Genomic DNA, 16,824 nt, shown 5'->3' on the forward strand with positions numbered 1-16,824 from the left:
ACAAGATTCTCATGGGACACAGTCTCTTGTTCCCAGATCTTTGCACAGTTTGGACTTCCAAGGTACATCTTATCTTTGAGATTTGGCAGAAGCAAGTGGATGTCCATTGTCGTGATCATTTATCATGTCTCTGGGCTTGGTATCCACAGCACAATACCACCTTAGTCCACCAAGGATCTTCTCACACTTGGAACACCTCTGTGTTCATGAGGTTTTTACGGTATCTCCTTTTTAGCGCCTGTTTGAGACCAACTAGCAATAGTGAGAGGAGTGATTTGAGTTTCTACTAGGCCAGTTGTATCTCTGTGATACTTCAGTGTTTGGCACTCTCTTTGGAGCGGGGGTTGCAGTGGCTAGTTCCTCACTTTTTGTGGGTTGATTCCTTCGACAACCGGCGGTCATCTTCATTCTACTTTCTTGGATCCGGTGATTCCTCTTGGAGCGATTTGCACCAGTTTGCGGTTACTTTTGTCTTTGAAAACAACAAATTACAGGACACCTTTTGTAGCCTCAGTGGTTGCCTCTAGTTTTTCTTCATGTTCTCCTTTGGAGTTTGCTCCCCATCAGGATTTGAGAGGGCATGTGTTAGCATTCATCTCCTGTCTGTACCATATTCTACCGTAGGGAGTGAGGGCATGTGATGTGGGTGTGCCCACCCACAGGAGTCCCTATTATTTCCTGTTCTTTCTCCAATTTTGGTAGGCGCGGACGGCTGTTTTTTTTTTTTTATCTCTGGTCGGCCTGTAGGAGTCGGCTGGCTGACAGGGCCATGCTGGTCGCGGGACAGCCAACCAGCTTTGCCTGGTCATGGGGCCCTATGGGGCACTGACGGCCTGTTTAGGCAGGGCCGACCAGCAGCCCTTGCCCATCTATATCCCCCCCCGCGCCCCCCCCCCCCCCACTTTATGTACCGGCTATTCAATGTATATAGCAAAGTTTCACACCACATCTCCTCTCTTGCACTTCTGCGTTTTTCTGCTCTCAGATATCTGTCTAATTTCCGCTGCATATTCCGACATGGAATCAAAGCCCAAGGTGGCTTAAAGCTGTGGAGACGATGAGAGCTTGCGGGGCTATTGTGCTTGGTGCTGATTGGAGAGTGTTCGGGCCGTATGGGACATGGAGAAGCGGGTAGAAGGCGGGATTCATTGCTGGACAGCCACCTTGCAAGAAAGTGCAGCCTCTTCTTCAAATTTTTTTTCCACCCACCCTCCCTTCACAAGACCACGTGAACCCCCGAGATGGAAGATTTGCTTGAAATGGCAGAGAAACCTGTGAAGATCCCCACCCTCCCGATGTTCCCGGTGGACCAACAGTTGGATAGAAACAACTATGGCATTTGAGGAGGAGGACCCTGGACTCTTCACTACCAGTCAAAGAGCAGGAGACCCAGGCACAGTTGTGGGATTGTGTCAATGTCCATGTGCGCTCTTTCATCTTCCTCAACAGCACACCCCAAGTGATCAATCATATCAAACACACGAAGCTGACTCGAGGGATTTGGCAGCACTTGGCATCTTTGTACAATCGGGTATCACCCATGAAGAGAGTTTCCTTGGAAGTACACATGCGAGTGATGAATCCTACAAAGTCTTCGACGATGTAGGAGCACATCAACAAACTCCAGGCTCTTCAGTAGGAGGTTCTTCAAGCTGGGAAGGAGATATCATCAGAGCACATGAACATCACCCTATTGTCTCATCTGTCCTCTCAGTACTCAGCTTTCTATTCTTCTTTGATCACCAACGAGAGGCTCAGCACCATTACTTGGGAAGAGCTTGTGCCGATCATCTTGGACCAAGACGAGCGGTTTCTGAACCCACCACGAGGAGGAGGTTCTGAGGCTTTGACTGGCCGGGATGAGAATTTCTTTAGGCTGTGAATCAAGTAAATTTACCTGTGTGATTTCCTCCCTATTTTCTTTTTCGTGTTGTTGTTCCTTAATCTGTTTCTCCAGGGTTGAAAGATGTTGTTTTGTCTGATGTAGTTCATTTTGCAAGGCTGAATTTGTTTGCTGAAGATGTTGAATCATGCTCAGGAGAGAGAGAGAGAGAGAGAGAGAGAGAGAGAAAGAAAGATATATTAAGCGTCTACTAAAGACCCAATGGGCCTATGAGACCGAAGTGGTACAATAATGTCCATGGCATATCTCATCATGGAATGGAAAATAAAACAAAATGAAAACATAAATAGCTATCTCATTGGGGTGATACAAAACTGTCCATGGAAACTCATCATGGAATACTAAGAACATAAAAACATGGGAGCAACATCAGCTCCGAGTAGATGGTATACCACTCTCCAAAATGTCAAGCATGGGGTTGACGAGTATGGCCGAGAGGTCTCCCTCAACTATGTCACGTGGAAAGGTAGCTCGATGGCGGTGGAGCATGTCCTGGATCTAGAGCTGATGAGGTGATCATGGCCAACGGGGAGGTCAAGGGCGTCGGGCACGCTGGAGTGCAGAGGCTCGGTCCGAGGTAACTCCTCTCGGGCGAGGTAGGTCCAGAGCAGCTCGTGGAGGGTCCACAAGATCCACTATGTCGGTGTCCTCCACCTCCTGGGTCCGGAAGAAACTCGTGATGGTTGCCTGTCGAGGGAGGGGGCGGGATGGCTGGGGCCTGTGTCTCAAGAAGGTGTCCCTGTGTCTGCGGAGCTCAAGCAGGAAGAGAGAGAGAGAGAGATCTGTACACCTTATTGGGTCCCAAATTACCCACTGAAGGGTCCCCTTCTATTGCTAGGAGTATTTGCTTTATTATCTTTGAAGAGAATGAATGTATGACTAACTTGGGACTGTAGATAAGCCAAACGCAAGACCTTTGAAAGACCAAGAGTCGGGCTGAACTATACCCGGCTGTAGAAGCACCAATGACAACCAATCTCAATGCCAATGCACTCTTCCAATGGAATGTGGGAAGGCTGCAAATTGAGGCTGAGAGAAGGGCAGCTTCGGGACTGTTCTAGGCTGAGTTTATGCACTATGAATGAATGTATATGCTGCATTTTACCTTCACCAAAGTGGCTGTAGAAAAACGATGATGTGTATGAGCGCTGAATTCTGTTTGTATGCTGAAAATGCAAGGTACTGAAGCACCTTCCTTGGCTGAATGCTGGGGATGATGTGTTTTGTTGATGAGTGCCTATGTGCTCCAAGCGATGATGCTCCCAGGGCTGAATTGCTTAGCTCCAATAATGATGATGGAATGAATGATATGAAGCGATACTATTTATACGCACTAGCTGCTGGTCACCAGGTTGTGAAACTGGCCGACTGTAGCAATAAATTGCTACACAACTAGAATATGTGGAATAATGGTAAAATGCTGAAATATTATGTTAAAAATGCTAGAATAAATACTAATAAATATGCTAAAATTACGCAATAAATCTAAATGGTATTCTAAGCCTTCTGCAATGGTCTATGTGCATATGGGATGAATGATATGCAATATGCAACCATGATATGATGCAAACCCTAAGGCTTCTAGTGACTCTATAAGCATGAATGATTCTCTCCAAGTGGGTTAAGGGACTTGATTGACTAACTGACTCTCTAAGGCTGAGGAATGACCTATGTAGCTCGTGCCTCACATATCTTGGACTGAGGATTATAATTGGGTCACCGCGTACGACAATATCAAAACCTAAAGGGGTTCTACTACTGTACAATGGAGCACTGATGATGAGCCATCTTGTCACCATGCACTACAATGCAGAGTGCATGTGACATTCCCTCCTACTTAGCTTGGCGGCATATTCATGGCTTCCAAGTAGTCCGCCAATAGCTGGGGGTACTCTTGAAAGAACTCCTCGTCTAGCCAAATGGCTTCGTGAGTACCTCGATCTCGAAACTTCGTGTAGAACTAACGGAGTCTTCGACCGGAACCATACTTCCAACGATGAAGAAGGATCAACTCAAGCTCAATGATTTCTATATATACCTTCATGAGGCCAGAAAAATCTGAACTTACGAATTGAGAGATTGGAGAAAGAAATAAAAGTGAAGAAGGACAAAGGCAAGAACAAAGCATTTGAAAGATCAAAAATAAATAAACTAACAAACCTAGCTACTAAGGAGAGGAAATCAAAAGATAATATGAAACGAAGACTTTTAATTAAGACATTAACAAAACCCAAAAAAAAAACCAATAATAAAAACAAACAAACAAAAAATAAAACAAAACAAAAAACAAAAACAAGAAAACAAGAAAACAAAACAAAACAAAACAATTACATGAATGAAAGAAACTTTTTTTAACACACACACACACACATACACACAAAAGCATACAAACACTTCTTCTTAATAAGAACTTAAACCTTTTGAGCTGAGATACTAAACAACAACATAAAATAGCAAAACAGAGAACTGTAAACTCTAGACCTAAAGCACTTAAGAGCCAGAACCAAACATTAAGCTAAACTTTAAAAAAGACGTCGACTCAAAAGTGCAACCATTAACTCCAATGTCTATCCGAACATAAAGTGTAGGTTCGTGAACTCTATCATGCATAGCGTGGACAATAAGCTATGGCATCCCTACTCACGTCATCAGTGCCCAAGAGTAGGTTGTCATATGCATGTGTGCCCATGGACAAGTTCCTCAGCTAGTCTAGCAGAGGCAACCAGAAAAGACCAGAAGTTGGAGCATAAGGTGCTGTGCTAGCTAGTGTGGATTAGGAAAAGGAGACAAGGGACAGTCGGCAACATGTAGAGGGCTGTCGGCTATATACGAGGGGCTGTCGGCTGTACCAGAGTAGAGCAGGGGCTGTCAGCTGAACCAGAACAAAGGCGGGCTGCCAGCGCATAAATGTTTATGAACTCCAAGACCAGTCGGCTGGCCGACTGCTGCAGTCCAAGTGTCCAAAGGCCTATAAATAGGCGCAGATGCTCATTGTGTTTACCATTCATTCCACTAGGGAAATGGGTCCAAGTTTAGGACAGTTTTTGGTGTATTCCACCTTTTTCATGAAGGCAGCCTATGGCTGTAGATTGGGGTACCTTTTTGTAAAAAAAAATATACTGAATTTCCAGCATATCTCTCTCTCTCTACTCTCCCTTCTGTCTGTGTTTTTGCATCAGCATGTTCTAGATGGTGTTTAGGGCTGAAAGAAGACTCCCAGAGCTTCTGCGTGTTACATTGGTATCAGAGCATCAGGCTCAGCAAAGCTAAACACTGATTCAGTCCCATACGATGGTGTACAAGTCCAAGGTACAAGAAAGTACACGGATATGAAGCCCAAGGCAAGGAACACAAGATCGGGAAGAGCTCCCAGGAGGTTTGTTGGTGGTGTTCCACAAAGCCAGAGGGGATGGCAGTCCTATGAGCCAAATAGGTTTTCGGGCAACATTATCCTCCAAGGGGTGATGTGAGAGTGCCAGACTCATTTCTCAGGAATGAAGACCAAGACAGTGTTCAGAGTCAGGGCAGGAATGGATTGGGGACTGGATGGAACAGATGCATAGATCTTATTCAGAGTCAGAGTGGTTTTGGAGACCGGGCCGGGTTTTCAGAGAAAAGGGTTGCTAGAGATGGATGGATGACAGAGGGACTCCCAGAACAGAATGGGATGATGACAGTCATCCAAGGAAAAAGTTGGAATCCCGTCATCAAGTTTAGCAGAGGGGGATGTCATGTGCATGTGTGCCCATGGACAAGTTCCTCAGCTAGTCCAGTAGGGGTAGCCAGAAAAAGACCAGAAGTTGGAGCATAAGGTGCTGTGTTGGTTAGTGTGGACTAGGAGAAGGGGACAAGGGACAGTCGGCAACATGAAAAGGGCTGTCGGCTATATGCAAGGGGTTGTCAGCTGTACCAGAGCAAAGCAGGGGCTGTTGGCTGAACCAGAACAAAGGCGATTGCCGGCGCATAAATGTTTATGAATTCCAAGACCAGTCGGCTGCTTCAGTCCAAGTGTCCAAAGGCCTATAAATAGGCGCAGATGCTCATTGTGTTAACCATTCATTCCACTAGGGAAATGGGTCCAAGTTTAGGATAGTTTTTGGTGTATTCCACCTTTTTCATGAAGGCAGCCTATGGCTGTAGATTAGGGTACCTTTTTGTACCATATAAATATACTGAATTTCCAGCATATCTCTCTCTCTCTCTACTCTCCCTTTTGTCTGCGTTTTTGCATCAACATGTTCTAGATGGTGTTTAGGGCTGAAAGAAGACTCCCAGAACTTCCGCGTGTTACATAGGTGCAGGTTTGTATAAGGTTAGTCCAAAAGAACATGCTTTATAAAACCAGCGAACTGAGTTTCTATCACTCATACTCAGCCATGATAGAGACTAGCACTCAAAGTCTGCTGTATAACAACAAAGAATCACAAAACATAGGACATGCTTTATAAAACCAGCGAACTGAGTTTCTATCACTCATACTCAGCCATGATAGAGACTAGCACTCAAAGTCTGCTCTAAGGTATAACAACAAAGAATCACAAAACATAGGAAAGAACCAAACTAGGTCTATACCAATGATTTCTAATTCGTCTACCACGTATGGCTGCTGTTCATCTGAAACATCAAAAACTTCTGGTCCAACATATGGTTTTAGCCAAGAAACATAGAAAACATCATGCATCGTCCAACTGTTAGGCAACTTCAATTTCATGGAGACATCACTTAACTTTTTAACTATAGGAAAGGGTCGAAAACTATGGAAAGAAAGCTTGGGACAACGTTTGCCCACTTGTTTCAATCTCAGTTTCATGATGCGCAAATAGCCCCAATCCTCTTCCTAAAGTGGACATCTCGTCTAGACTTATTTGCATGTCTACTATAAGCTTCTTGGGCTTTGGTCAAGCGGTCTTTAACTGACTCAATGATTTCGGAAAATAACTCCGTCGTTTTGTTAGCCTCAAGAGATAGAGACACCATTCTCGTCAAAAGAGAAGAGAAATGGCGACCAAAGCCTACCTCATACGGAGTTCATCCGACACTGAATGAATGAGTATCGTTCAGGATGGCTTGGACCAATGGAAGATAATGTTCCCATTTGGACTGCTGGTAATAACAGTATGACATCAAAGGCCAACTGGTTATAGATTTCTGTCTAGCCGTCTGTCTGTGGATGGAATGCACTAGACAACTATAACTTGGTCCCAAAGTTATCGAATAATGTCCTCCAAAAATGCGACGTGAACTTGGAATCCCTATCTAATGTAATGGTGCTAGGCAAACCACAAATGGGGTACCAATGCTTGAGAAAAAGGCGGGCTACATTCTCAACTGTGACCATATGCTTGCATGGGATGAGCATGCAAAACTTACAGAAGCGATCCACAATGGTAAAACATTGAGTGTTACGAGATCCGGTGCATAGTTGTTACGAGGCGTGCCTCTAACAGTTCGAGACGTACGAGGTGTTCGAGGTGTACGACTGCCTGATTGAGGCGTCATATGTATATATATATATATATTATTTATTTATTTATTTTTTGTTGGTGTGAGTCTTTAGACGGGGGCTTTAAGGGCCCAAGGCAGCCCCTCTCACACACACTCTCTCTCCCTCATTCTCTCCCTCCCTCCCTTAAGCCTTTCTCAAGACCCAAAGTTCAAAGTTCAAACTTCAAACACACTAGGATGATGATGTTTTTTATACCCACTTTTGGAGCTCTCTCTATACTCTACCGGTTCATTTCAGTTCATTTCATTTTACTTTGTACCCTTGAATCTTGTGTTAGAAGTCGTCTCCTGTCTATTTTTATACACCAGGGCCTCTGTTGTGGGTGTGCCCGCCCTTATTAGGTGTTTTCTGAGAAGAAGTCCGACGCTGACCGCAAGAAACTAAAGGCAGAGAGGACCTGTAATGATTGTGGCGAGAGAAAGGCCACTATTGGAGGCAATGTCCCAAGCGGAAGACCGAGAAGGGTGAAGATTCCTCAGCAGCAATCATGAAGACTCCGGCTTTGGTGCACCTAGAGGTGATGGACTGTAACATGCGGAAGCTCTGGGGAGTCTTCTTTCAGCCCTAAACACTCTTGGAAACCTTCTGATGCAAAAACGCACCATCTGATGCAAAAACGCAGGTAGAGAGAGAGTAGAGAGAGAGAGTGAGAAGTGCTGGAATTTCAGTATATACTATGGTACAAAAAGGTACATATCTTGGCAGCCCTTGGCTGCCTTCTTGAAAAGGTGATAACACACCAAAACTGCCCTAGACTCGGACTCCTAATGACTCATACCCCTAGTGGGTTGAATGAATAAACCTTGAGCATGAGGGCCCTTTTTATATGGGACTTTGGACACTTTATGCTGGCCGACTGCTGCTGGTCGGCCAGTTCCAAGTCCATACAAGCCCCTTTTTGGCGCTGCCCGACTGCTGGTCCTTGTCCTTGCTGCGCCTACTGCCCAACCTCTCTGCTGACTTCAGTCGACAGCCAACATCCTCTTTTCTTGCAGCCGACAGCCCTTGTCTAGGTTCATGTGCTTCAACCGTCTGCTTCCCTCCATGATCCCACTTGTCCTGCTCCATGCTCACCTCAGATGCTACACCTGAAGCTCCTACATTCTGGTTCTACTGGTTCATAGTCTTTATCTGTTTGCCCTCTTCTGGATCTAGCCCTGAGAATGTCCATGGCATCTGTGATGCACATGACATCCCCCTCTGCTAAACTTGATGACAGGAATCCAACCTGCTCGTGGAGGACTGTCATCATCCCAATCCTGTCCCGAAGTCCCTCTATCATCTTCCATCCCTGGCAAACCTTTTTCTCTGAAAATCCGGTCTGTTCTCCAAACCACTCTGTCTCTGATGAAGATCTATGCATCTGGTCTTCCTCTAGTCCAAAATCCATTCCTGCCCTGACTCTGAACATCGTCTTGGTCTTCATTCCTGGAACTGAGTCTGGCACTCTCACATCACCCTTGGAGGATCAACCTCCCTTGGGACTGTTACCTGAGAACCTATCTGGCTCACGGAACTGCCATCCCCATCTGGCACTGTGGAACACCACCAACAAACCTCCTGGGAGTTCTTCCCGATCTGTGTTCCCGCCTTGGGCTTCGAATCCGTGTACTTTCCTGTACCTTGGACCTGTACACCATCATCTAGGACTGAATCAGTGTTAAGCTTTGCTGAGCCTGATGCTCTGATACCAATGTAACATGCGGAAGCTCTGGGGAGTCTTCTTTCAGCCCTAAACACTCTTGGAAACCTTCTGATGCAAAAACGCACCATCTGATGCAAAAACGCAGGTAGAGAGAGAGTAGAGAGAGAGAGTGAGAAGTGCTGGAATTTCAGTATATACTATGGTACAAAAAGGTACATATCTTTGCAGCCCTTGGCTGCCTTCTTGAAAAGGTGATAACACACCAAAACTGCCCTAGACTCGGACTCCTAATGACTCATACCCCTAGTGGGTTGAATGAATAAACCTTGAGCATGAGGGCCCTTTTTATATGGGACTTTGGACACTTTATGCTGGCCGACTGCTGGTCGGCCAGTTCCAAGTCCATACAAGCCCCTTTTTGGCGCTGCCCGACTGCTGGTCCTTGTCCTTGCTGCGCCTACTGCCCAACCTCTCTGCTGACTTCAGTCGACAGCCAACATCCTCTTTTCTTGCAGCCCTTGTCTGGGTTCATGTGCTTCAGCCGACAGCCCTTGTCTGGGTTCATGTGCTTCAGCCGTCTGCTTCCCTCCATGATCCCACTTGTCCTGCTCCATGCTCACCTCAGATGCTACACCTGAAGCTCCTACATTCTGGTTCTACTGGTTCATAGTCTTTATCTGTTTGCCCTCTTCTGGATCTAGCCCTGAGAATGTCCATGGCATCTGTGATGCACATGACATGGACACCGATGTTTCATTTTCTTCAGGCAGGGAGGAGGTTGGGGGATTCTCCGCATCGGCGGATACTCAGGAGTGGATTCTAGACAGTGGTGCTTCCAGGCACATGACTCCTTCCCGTTCAGATTTACAGGATCTCTACAAGTATTCTGGTCACATTCTTACTGGGGATACATCCACTATCCCAGTTCACAGTGAGGGCAGGATGGAGATAGTTCCCGATGGCAGAGGAGGGAAGCATTCCTCCCACGTGTTGTATGTTCCGTCACTTGGTTTTCATCTGTTGTCAGTGCATCAGGTTTGCAAGATTGGCGTACGGGTGCAATTTGATGAGCATTTTGTTGCTCTCCGGGACAAAGCAACAGGCCAGGTGGTTTGGGAAGGCGGAGTGGAGAATGGAGTTTACAAGCTTTCAGCACTCTCTCTCCCAGGTTCTCAAGTTTGTGATGAGTGGCAGTCTGGTAATGGCCACTTAAGTGTGGATACGCTGCAGGTGCAGGCTTTCCGGGACCAGATGGTGGATAGCTTGCCAGTTGATGGCAACAGTCGGCAGGATGACGGCAATTGGCAGGAACTTTCCAGTTCTGATGTTGGTGGTTCTTGTGTTCGTCAGTCAGAGGAAACTGAACAGGTAACTTATGCTCTGATGTCTCGTAGTACTCGGGACAAAGAAACTCCTATAGATGAGGATGTTCTTTCCACAGGGACCTCTCGGAAAGCCAAGCAGGTGGCAGTTGATTACTTGCAGAAGGGGGTGGTTTCTCCAGGCTTTGTGGTTCCGGATTCAGAGGGGGTAGTTGATAGGTTTTCGAAGGCCTTGCGTGGTCTTTAGCAGGTTTCCAGGACTTGTTTTTGCGCCGTAACAGGTGTTGATCCTCGTGAGCAGTGTGATGCCTCTTTGACTCAGAAGCAGAATGGTTCATTGATCTGGTTGATGGACACCAGAATGGACGAGAGCTTCCTAATGAGGCAGTTGAGCTCATAGTTTGCAGATGACTCTTTGGGAGGCAGGATTGCGTTTCCTGTGGTTTCTACGTCATGCGAAGGATAGAGACAGGCAGATTTAGAGGCATACCTCCAGGGGACAGGATTTGTCAGATTTGTTGGATAGAGCCAGAGACGGAGGAGCACTACATCTGTCGCTGCACAGCATATTCCGAGATTCGAGGGCGCTACCATTGCCTTTTCAAAGAGGGATTTGGACCACTGGCTAGAGTCATGGACTATTGTGATCAGCGATGCTTGCAGGATTTGGACCACAGGCTCGTCCGACCAGGCATCTCACTATGGCAGATATCCAGGCCATCCTGCAGAGACCCATGCTAGAGCTCCTAAGATGATTACGACTCGAGCCATATACTGTTGTACTCATTGTCACTTTTGTACTCCCCCATATTCATGTATTCAGGTATCCATGTACTCATGTACCCCATTTTGACTAGTAGCATTAGCTTCCCCCCTACTGATATATTGTGGGGCTCTCTCCTTTCTTTTCCAGACAGTGTATCAGATGTCACATGGTTGTAACTTTGGTCTCATAGGTCACTTTGGCCTTTTGAAGACGTTAATATAACATTTCATTTCTCTCTCTCTCTCTCTCTCTCTCTCTCTCTCTCTCTCTCTCTCTCTCTCTCAACTTTTACTATATATATTATATCTATCACTATATCACTATATATATAACAGACGCCTCTAACACACCTAACATCTCTAAAACAATACGAGTCTTTCGAGGCGCGTACCATACCCACCTCGTACCAAACGCCTCTAACAACCTTGATCCGATGGAGGCTGGTAGAGGCCCTACAAAGTCCATAGAAATGTCGATGAAAGGTCCGTCAGTGATAGACAAAGGTTGAAGTAACCCAGCCTTTTTCGTATGTGGAACCTTAACTTTTTGACAAATCTTACAGACTTGAACATGTGAATAAACATCATGCCTCATTTTTGGCCAATAAAAGGACTGTTCCAATTTCTCGAGAGTACTGTCGATACCTCTATGGCCTCCAACTAAGGAGAGTCATCCCGAATGACACAGAGACGGTTCTTGCAGAACAACCAACCCTTCTGCACTGAGTAATTGAGAGGCTCAGAATTGAGGACCAAAGTATACTGAGTACCAAACGCTGCGGAATCAACATATTGATCTTTCATGCTATCCAAGTCTTTTCCAGTGATTTTGAGAATGGTAGGACTCTTGCATGGTTTGGATACTGGTCTTTTGACTAAGAGCATCTACAAAACTGGGTTATACTTACCAGGGATGTACTCGATTATTCCTCCAAATTATTGGAAGATCTGACGCCCTCTGGCTTGCCGATCACTCTACTAGGCACTTGGCATGGTCTGAAGCCATTTAAGTGCTTGGTGGTCTGTTTTAACTGTGAAAACCTGTCCAAAAAGAAAAGGCTTCCAATGTTTGAGAGTTGTGATCACACCCAAAAGCTCTTTGTCATAAACCGAATAATTCTTTTCGGAGACATCCAACTTTCTACTGTAGTAGGCCACGGTCCACTGGTCTATCCTCCTACTGAAGAACTGCACCTGTGGCGACATTGTTGGCATCGGTAATGACCTCGAAAGGTTCATCCCAAGATGCTAACTTCAAAACAAACCCTTCTGAGACTGCTTTCTAGAGTGCACGAAATGCATCAAGCGCCTTGCCTGTAATTGTGACTTTTTATCTACGAGTCTTCACCCCCTTAAGCAAGTCGGTGAGAGGTGATGTGTCACGTGCACACCCATCAAGTGTACAAGTGGCATGGCATCATCAAGCATCCATAAACATCAAGCATCATCAAGCATCCATAAACATTAAGCAGGACATTAAAGCATTAATCCAAGTATTACTCAAGCATATATCAGCATAAGCATGTGTATGGGGCTGTTTCAGCACCATCTTCAGCACATAAAGTAGTCCATAGCATCTAGGGCATTTAATAGCATCAGGTCGTGGGCATTTATGGCAACTGACAGCAGTTTAGAGCATTTATTGCAAGTTGTGAAGGAACAGAAGGCTGGCCGACTGCAATAAAGGTACCCGACCAGCATCATCTCAGCATATAAATAAGAAGCGCATCATATTCAGTCCATGATCTCATCTCTCCTCAAAGGTTCTCATCCATGGAGCAAGAGAGAAGCAGATCAGCAGTTTAGCCAACATATCCAGCACATAGTTCATCATTCCTACCTCCTACATAGAGGGAAGCCGGCATCGAAGGGTGGATCTCCGCATTGGAGCAAGGAACAATCCTCATCATCAAGATTCAGCCTATCCCTCTCATCCCAAGAAGGATCTTCATCTAGGACAACATCATGCCTCCGTGTACATGCCCGGAAATGCTTGGTGGATTGGTGTTCCATTGGGTCTGGTACCTCATGTACTTGCCTGGAGCACGTCTATTTTGGTATAGTCTCATGAACGGGGATTGTCCATACCAATGCTACATTGCATAGCATCTTTATGTGCTTGCCTGCAAATGAAATTGCATGCTGTTTTCATGCATGCATGACCTATGTGTAGTTCCGAACTAGGGGACGCCCGCCCGCGAACCATGCGTGTGAAACTGTCTGCTAACATGGTTGTGTGGCATGTGAACAGGTGGTAAGTATTACCCAATCTAGGCTCAAATAGCCCTTAGGACTTGGCCAATATTTATAAGTGAGTGCGTTCCCACTTCATTAAAGTTTGGGCGCCCAAAAGTCACTTATAAATTATGACCGCTTCCAAGTTCACACTCACTGAAGTTCCGAGGCAGACAAGACTCAATGTCCAGGACCTGATCCTCCCCTTTTACTCATAAATGGGCATCTCCCCATGTCCCTTCACCTGATTGGACCCCAATTCACTTACTTATTGAGAGAAAATTCGTGTGCCCAAAAGTCACTTATAAATTATGACCGCTTCCAAGTTCACACTCACTGAAGTCCCGAGGCAGACAAGACTCAATGTCCAGGACCTGATCCTCCCCTTTTACGGCATCTCCCCATGTCCCTTCACCTGATTGGACCCCAATTCACTTACTTATTGAGAGAAAATTCGTGTTTTCTCTTCATAAAGATTTTTGGAGGCTGAAAACTCTGTTTTTCCACCATTTCTCTCCATTTCCAAGCTCTCCATAGCCATACCCAACTTGCTAGGGTGTTTTCCAAGCTTCCAAGAGTGTTTCCAAGTGCTAATCACTCTCCTACTCACTCCCAATGACTGAAATTCGGCAAAACAACTCTCATTTTTGCTGTAATTTCTGGTCTTTTTGCTGAAAACCCTAATTTCAGCCTTCCTTTCTCAAGTTGAACCATAGGGGAAGCTTTCCCAAGGTTCCCTTCATCCTCTTGAAGACTTTTGTCGCGAAGAAAGGCGACAAATCAAAGATCTCAAAACTCCAAGGACTTCCATCACGAAGACTTCCGGTGTCATCGACTCTACTTGCTATTGGTAAGCTTTTATGCTTAAATATGGGAGCAAGTAGCAGGAGGGAGGAATCGGATTACAAGATCACATACCCTGTGTAGTGTTCTCTTGTCCTACGTGCTCTCTTGCAGATTGTATGTGTTGGTGGAACAATAGAGAGCAGATGGTAGGGAACATGGGCACTTGAGAGGGTAGTGTGGGTTGCAAGTCTACATCGACAACCACTTGTTTGAAATACTGTATTCATATACATTGGTATGGAAATCTGGTCAGAAATGCCCATGACACTATGTACTTGATTCTCCCAAGATCAATATACTTTATTTGAGGGAGGAGTCGACCGTTCCGGCTCATTGTGTGTCTCTTGTCAATTCAGCAATTTACTTCTTGTATTTGAACAAGTGTCCATCAAATCTTAGTTTATTTAAGTGTATTGATTAGCATTGTGTTTAACCAAGTTACAGGAATCAAAAGGTTACCAGGTATACCACCCAGCAACAGTTTAGCAGAGGGGAATGTCACGTGCACACCCATCAGGTGTACAAGTGGCATAGCATCATCAAGCATCCATAAACATTAAGCAGGACATTTAAGCATTAATCCAAGTATTACTCAAGCATATACCAACATAAGCATGTGTATGGGGCCTCACCAATCAGCCTGCCTAGCTCCAAGCTTTCCCAAACCTCGAAGCTAGTCTTGCGTGCGTGTAGCACACGGTAGATACACATGACAGAGTTGTCTCCTATTCGACCTAAGGACCACAAGATTGAGCCAGTTCCAACTGCGCCTTACCAGACCAGTCAGTCATAGTGCTCAAGACTTAGCTCAAGGTCATGTTGGCTAAGGCTCTTGTCAGACCGAGCTCTTTGCCTTTTGAAGCTCCGGTGCTCTTAGTCAAGAGAAAGGACAATTCGATACGCTTGTGTGTAGATTACCAAGCACTGATGAAACCGACCGTCAAGAACAAGTTTCCCATGCCTCGCATCGTTGATCTCTTAGACCATTTGGCAGATGCTAAGTGGCTTAGCAAGCTAGATCTAAGTCCAGATACCATCATATGCTCGGATTCATCCGAACAACATTCGGAAGACAACCCTTGCGACTTGTTCAAGTTTTTGGTCATGTGGACATGAAAACTTCTATACTATTTCAAATTGTTTTCATAAATCATGCTCTGCATGCTTCCCTCCACCTTGCTTGGAATCGTCTGGAGGTCTTCTTTCTCCTCTTTTAGATCTAGAGAATGACTTTTTGTGAAACCACATAGGAGGGATTGAGAGACTAAAACAATGCAATTCAAGCAGAAGTTTTACTGGTTAAAAACTGAGCTCAAGAGAAAAGCCTGTTGAATAATTAGTCGCATTGCTTAGATCACCACGCACAGCTCATTTCTATGCAGACACACACACACACACACACACACAGTAATCCAGATCGATCTCTCTCTCTCTCTCTCTCTCTCTCTCTCTCACACACACACACAGTAATCCAGATCGATCTCTCTCTCTCTCTTCCTGAAAACTGATGACGTACCGTGAAGGACGACGAAGGGTAGAGACCTGGAAAAGGGCAAAAGCGCGACGGCGATGAAACACACCACGACAAAGGACCTCATCTCTGTTTAGAGCTTATAATTTTAGATCATATGCACAGCAAAAGAGAGACAGAGATATATTTTAAAACTTCTAGCTCATCGACTAGCCATACATCCCTCTTGGACGACGTGATGCGGATCGCTTCTCCAAAAAATAAATCTCCTATATTTTAAAACAAGGAGAAGGTTTTATACCCTGGGTTTGACTCCCTCCCATGCTTAGTGTGGGGCTTCCCCACTTTTAAAAAAAAACAAGGAGAAGGTTATGAAAGGCCTGGTCGTATACTTATAGAGAGGGTGTGGTCAAGTTGAGAAGGAATGAAGGGGATGGGAAAGGAGAAGCATGTGTCTATGTGATTGTGTTTGCTTATTTATTCATGGGTGCATTTGAGAGAGGGAAAGTGAGTGGGAGCGGGATAGAGAGCAGAAACATATCATACCAGAGGTGGGAAAATGGGAAAAGCAAATAGATGAAGACGAGAGAGAGAGAGAGAGAGATGCAAACATCAAATTGGGGTGTTCTTGTCGTGAGTTTAGGACTCGAACAAAGCGTGAGTGTTGCATGGACGTAGGTAGCCAACAGAATATTATTTGCTTTTTTGTACATACTATGTGAGGGGTAAAGGGATGGAGTTGAAAGGAAACTGGGATGGTTTTGTGACGAGTCAAACGATTGAAGGAAGCATGAGTGCTCATTGGATGGATGTTACTACGTAATCTTACCTTTAATTTTGTACACATTATTATCATTGTTGTTTATTGTATGTTGAGAACAGGAATTGAAGGGGAAGACGTGTTCTCTTTTTCTTAGTTAAGAGGCATGAGGGGAAAGAGGAAGTCCAATAAAAGGAAGAATATGGGTTAAGCAAAATGGAGCTTGATGTTTTTTTTTTTAAGAACATGTCAACAACGGTCTTTGTTGTACAAGACTTCAATTAAGAGGTATGGAATGGAGTGGTCTGACCAATAGTAGTAGTTTGTCTTTGTTGTACAAATTCTTGTGAAAATGTTGTTCTAGATGTGAG

At 45.1% G+C, this 16,824-nt stretch overlaps 1 protein-coding gene across 1 annotated transcript in view; it reads right to left on the minus strand.

The window, feature by feature from the left end:
* The window catches only part of LOC147612142 (uncharacterized), a 39,777-nt gene extending 23,747 nt beyond the window's left edge, over positions 1–16,030 (minus strand). The window contains exons 1-2 of the mRNA XM_086784008.1: positions 15,995–16,030; positions 15,739–15,822 (exon numbers count right to left, since the gene is read on the minus strand). The gene's annotated coding sequence lies outside the window, so the exon portion shown is untranslated. The remainder of the gene's footprint in view (positions 1–15,738; positions 15,823–15,994) is intronic.
* Positions 16,031–16,824: the final 794 nt, after the last annotated feature.

The sequence above is a fragment of the Cibotium barometz genome, chromosome 46 (assembly GCF_041138505.1).
Source record: "Cibotium barometz isolate CiBa-2024 chromosome 46, ASM4113850v1, whole genome shotgun sequence".
Classification (NCBI taxonomy): domain Eukaryota; kingdom Viridiplantae; phylum Streptophyta; class Polypodiopsida; order Cyatheales; family Cibotiaceae; genus Cibotium; species Cibotium barometz.